Below are 6,000 nucleotides of genomic sequence, written 5' to 3'. Positions count from 1 at the left end.
CATCCAATGACCTTACCATAAGTGTGTTACCCTCATAGGATATCTTTATCTCTTTGGGATAATATCCGTTCCCCCAATATGATCCTATTTTATCTCATGGTAACCATTACATCTTCCTTCATGAAAAGTCAATTACTATCAAATAGTGATTAAGTCATTCCTCAGAAAGATGAATGACTCGTGGTCACGTTTACTTTTCATCAACCATGTAATGTCAATGACAGGATATCAATTGCCCATGTCTCGAGTTATGAATTCCACTGTTGTAAATGATGCAACACCTAACGCACCAGCTCTCGGTTCCTTATCTATTCAAACTTAGGTTTTGTAACGCCCCAATTTTCGGGAATTCTGTGAATGTTGGCATAGGTTTAATTATGTTAGTGGGCTTCTAGAAGGCCCAAACTTAAGATAGAACCCGGCAATTTTAGTTAATTTTTGTTCCATAAGAAAAATGGGGTGAAATTATGAAATATGACCTATGTGAAAATGTTTGAAAATGCTATAGGCTAAATTGAAGTGGCCAAATAAATAGGAGTGCAAAATAGGAGGATTTGCATGACAAACCTCCCATTTTACATGAAGTGGCCAGCCGGAGTTGAAGTTGAAGAAATAGAAGTGCAAAATAGGAGGATTCTCAAAAGCTTTTGAGAAGTTGAAGAAAGTTCTAACTGAAGTACCTGTGTTAATTCAGCCGGAGTCTGGGAAGGATTTTACTGTGTACAGTGACGCATCACACGTGGGTTTGGGCCGCGTGTTAATGCAAGAGGGTAAGGTGGTTGCATATGCATCACGACAGCTTAAGCCTCATGAGGGGAACTATCCGACTCATGATTTAGAGTTGGCAGTAGTGATATTTGCACTTAAGATTTGGAGACATTACTTGTACGGAGAAAGGTGTATTATATACATTGACCATAAGAGTCTTAAGTATTTGTTGACTCAGAAGGAGCTGAACCTTAAGCAAAGGAGATGGATTGAGTTACTTAAGGATTATGACTGTTCGATCGAGTATCACCCAGGCAAGGCTAATGTGGTAGCCGATGCTCTAAGTCGTAGAACTGTATCTGATCTGAGAGCAATGTTTGCTCGTCTGAGTCTGTATGATGATAGAAGTCTGTTGGCTGAGTTGCAAGTGAGGCCAACCTGGGTGGATTAGATTAAGGAAAAGCAATTGAACGATGAGTCTTTGGTCGCTCGTTTTCAACAAGTTAAGGAAGGGGAAACTTCTGAGTTTGGGTTAAATGGCGAAGGAGTTCTATTTTTCCGAGGAAGAATTTGTGTTCCGAAGGACTCTGATTTGAGGCAGACAATATTGAAGGAAGCTCATGTAGGACTTTTTGCCATGCACCCTAGAGGGAACAAGTTGTATCACGACTTATGAGAATTGTACTGGTGGCCTAGACTTAAACGAGAAGTAATGGAGTTTGTAGGGAAATGTCTGACATGCCAACAAGTGAAAGCTGAGCATTAATTACCCTCTAGACTGTTACAATCAGTGAAGATACCACTTTAGAAGTGGGAGAAGGTAACCATGGACTTTGTGAGTGGGCTGCCCTTGACACCATCAAAGAAACACTCGGTGTGGGTGATTGTGGATAGGTTGACCAAATCGGCCCATTTCATACCTATTCGTACTGAGTTTTCACTTCAAAAGTTAGCCAAGTTGTATGTGGCGGAGATTGTGCGACTTCATGGAGTCCCAGTTTCAATTATTTCTGATCGGGATCCCAGATTTACATCTCGGTTTTGGCAAAGGTTGCATGAGGCATTGGGGACGCGATTGAATTTTAGTACGGCTTTCCATCCCCAGACTGATAGTCAATCGGAAAGGGTTATTCAGATTCTAGAGGACATGTTGAGGGGATGCGTGATTGACTTTCGAGGTAGTTGGGAGGATTACTTGCCGTTGGCAGAATTTGCGTACAATAACAATTACCAGGCGAGTATTCGAATGGCACCGTATGAAGCACTGTATGGACGAAGGTGTCGTACACCTAGTTGTTCGACTGAACTAGGAGAGCGACAAGTTCTTGGACCAGAGTTGGTAGCTGATACTGAGGATAAGGTCAGAATAATTAGGGACCGGTTAAAAGAAGCATTTGAAAGGCAAAAGTCGGATGCAGATTTGAAGCGTAAGGAGATTGAGTACTCAGTAGGTGATACGGTTTTCTTAAAGTTTTCTCCTTGGAGGATGATATTAAAGTTCGGTAAGAAGGGCAAGTTGAGTCTGCGGTTCATTGGGCCTTATCGGGTTTTGAAGCGAGTAGGCCCAGTGGCTTATCAGTTGGAATTGCCTCTAGAGATAGACAAGATTCATGATGTTTTTCACATCTCCATGTTAAGGCGTTATCGTGCTGACCCTGCTCATGTCCTGCCAGTTGCAGAAATTGAAGTTCAGACTGATTTGACCTTTGAGGAGGAGCCTGTGCAAATATTGGCTCGAGATGTTAAGGTTCTTAGAAGGAAATCTATCCCGTTAGTGAAAGTACTTTGGCGTAATCATGGAAGGGAAGAAGCTACTTGGGAATCAGAAGAGACTATGCGTCAACAATACCTTCAACTAGTTGGATCAGGTAAATTTCGAGGACGAAATTTCTTTAAGGAGGGTAGAGTTGTAATGCCCCAATTTTCGGGAATTCTGTGAATGTTGGCATAGGTTTAATTATGTTAGTGGGCCTCTAGAAGGCCCAAGCTTAAGATAGAACCCGGCAATTTTAGTTAATTTTTGTTCCATAAGAAAAACGGGGTGAAATTATGAAATAGGACCTATGTGAAAATGTTTGAAAATGCTATAGGCTAAATTGAAGTGGCCAAATAAATAGGAGTGCAAAATAGGAGGATTTGCATGACAAACCTCCCATTTTACATGAAGTGGCCAGCCATCATGTTGTTGTAGACAATATGAGCACTTGATATCCATAATTCATGGTACAAATTGATAATGGATTAGGTAAATGTTCCATGATAATGGATTAGGTAAATATTTCATGATAATGGGTTAGGTAAATGTTCTATGATAATGGATTAGGTAAATATTCCATGATAATGGGTTAGGTAAATGTTCCATGATAATGGTTTAGGTAAATGTTCCATGATGGGCATTTCATGTCTTTTGTATTAAAGAATTAAATGGATGAAATATGAAATTTTATTAAAAGAAAAAAGGGTGAAAAGAACAAAGTTTTGTCCATCTTTGTTCATCATAGCCGAAAGTTAGAGAAGAGAAAGGAGAGGAGAAAGCTCTTGAATGTTCGGTCACTTGGGGAAGAAAATTGAAGGTAAGTTCATGGTAGTTTGCTTCTATCTTGATGTTCATGAGTTCTTCTTGATTCTACCTTAACTCTTGAAGCGTATTTTGGTTTTTAGTTGTGTTGTGAGCATTTAGTCATGAATTAAAATGAAGGAAATGGTTGTTGTTTCATGTTCTTTTGATGAAAAATGGAAGATAGGTGAAGTTGAGCCAAACAAATGAGCATGCATATGCCTTAGATGCTAAGGGGAAAAATCGGCCAACATGTTGTGCTTTAAAATGATGAAATGGAGATTATACTTAAGTAAAATCATAGATATGTGATGATTGATTGGTGATATATATGTTTAAATAACAAGCATGCAAGTTAGGTGTGAAAGAGTGATTTGGTAATAAATCTGCTTGGGACAGCAGTAGTAACGTGACTTTGGAAAATCACCATAAATTATGGGAGATGAGTTAGAAGCTGCATAAATTATGTAATTAAATTGTAATGAGTCTAGTTTCAAATGGAATAAACAAGAACATATTTTGAATTCTGTACAATGAGAAATTTGATTCGTAATGAAGAGTGGTCAGATTAGTCAAACAGTGAAACATGGGAAACTTTAAGAAAAATCTGGTATTGATTGGCCATACCAAAAATTCTGAAAATTTTATGGATAGAAGATATATGAGTCTATTTTAAGGTAAAATTAACAGCACTTGATTTGGAGTTTCGTAGTTCCAGTTATAAATAATTTAGTGACTATTGCTCATGAAGACAGCTTGCAGTGAAATTATGATTATGTGGTAAACATTGACAAAAATCTGTTAATGAGTTGCTTATTGATTTCTTATAAGCTTACTATGATCTGTAGGTGTGGTTGGCCGAATATTGTAAGGGGTTAATACGTAGTTTGTATTTGAATAGTTAGATTAACGTGTTAGTAATCCAATTGTAGGCGGTTCGTGTGTGGATCTCGTCAGCATATCGTCGCAAACAGGTGTGTAACTGACACCTTCTCATAGACTAGATTGGCAAAAGCCGAAAAGCCGAAATGTCGAAAAGTCGGTATTTTGGGAATTTGCGAGTGTACGAATGCTCGTAAGATAGTTGGGTTTGTATATTTGGTAATCTAAAGTAATAAACTGCAGTACGCGCGATTTCGTACATTTTGATAATTTGGGCCTAATGGGCCAAATATCGGGTTCATGGGCCAACGGCCCCAATTTGGTAAGTATGCGCGGTAAGTGTTCTGATAGTACGTAAATAGTTAGGATATGCATGAAAACCCTAAAAGTAGCTAAATTACTATAATACCCCTATGTATGGAAAATTACTGTTATACCCCTAGGTGCAAAATTACCGTTATACCCCTAGGGTTAATTTTGACTGAAAAGTATGACGATCTGATTCTGTATGATGTATGCCATGATTATATATCTGTTGCATGGGGACATGGGTTATATTATGGAGGAAGCGTCCTGGTGGCTATGCCACAATTATCTGATCTGGTGGCTCTGCCACATATATCTATTCTGGTGGCTATGCCACGATTATCTGATCTGGTGGCTCTGCCACATATATCTGTTCTGGTGGCTTTGCCACAATATCTGTATCTGGTGACTTCGTCACAATATCTGGCAGCCTCGCTGCGATTTCTGTGATGTGTAGCGGTTGGGTGGGTCGAGTAGTCTCCCCACATGGTGTAAGGCTAGTACGGGGGGTGTTATGGATGAATCTGGGTTGGGTTTCTGCATAAACATGTAATATCTGTTCTGTTCTGTTATGGGTCTATGGGCTTTATTCTGAATTTCTGTTCTGGGTTAAGGCAAACTTATTCTGTTTCTGTGGGTTGAGCTGATTTAGACTGTGGTTGGGTTATTTTACACACTGAGTTTCCCCAAACTCACCCCTTTTATTTTCATCCACGCAGGAAATCCCCAACCATAGTGGGCTTGGAGCTGTGAGGGAATTCGGAGTGGCCACCCGTTCTAAAAGTTTGATTTTCTTCTGGTGAACTGGACATCCTTTTATTTACGCTTGAAGTTTTGGGTTTTTAAATGTAATAAGGCCGCTTAATTATTTTTGATGGTTTTAATATGTATTACTAAGATAGGTATTACTTATTTGAACTGTTGAAATTGGATAGCTTTAGGGCGGGTTTTCAAAAACAACAATTGATTTCAAAATAACACGACAACAAGCAAAGCTTCCGCAATGAAAGTATTTTCTAAAATTAATCACTTTTCCTAAAAATGACTTAATCAAATCGGTTTCCTAGGAATATCCATGACGTTAAGGCGTGGCAATGGCAGTATGCATGTCTAGGATTGTATCCGAAGGGAGCTTGGTACTTAAGCAGTCCGATGGACTCACCACCTCTTTTCCGGTTTCCTACTTGGTGCACAGCTTCCATTCACTTTAACCTATAATGAAATTGTCTTTTAAAACACTAAGTAAGTTTTTCTAGATCAACAATATAAAATGTTTTGAACGCTTCGATGTGGCATGTCGAATCCGGTCATAACATCTGGGTTGGGTTTGGGGTGTTACATTTAGTGGTATCAGAGCCTAGGTTGCAACAACTCGGCTGTGGAATGGGTTTACAAAAAACAAAGATTTTCAAAAACAAAAATTTTTTTGCGAAAAATGCGATTTTCAAAATTTAGATCTTTAGAAGTTGGCATTCCGAATCTCTGGCCCAAGCCTGTAAGTATTACTCTGAACTTTTCTGAATCTTTTCCTGAATTATCTGTCTGTA

This window comes from Gossypium hirsutum, chromosome A03, assembly GCF_007990345.1.
Source record: "Gossypium hirsutum isolate 1008001.06 chromosome A03, Gossypium_hirsutum_v2.1, whole genome shotgun sequence".
NCBI classification, from domain to species: domain Eukaryota; kingdom Viridiplantae; phylum Streptophyta; class Magnoliopsida; order Malvales; family Malvaceae; genus Gossypium; species Gossypium hirsutum.
Note: the sequence above shows the minus strand (reverse complement) of the source record.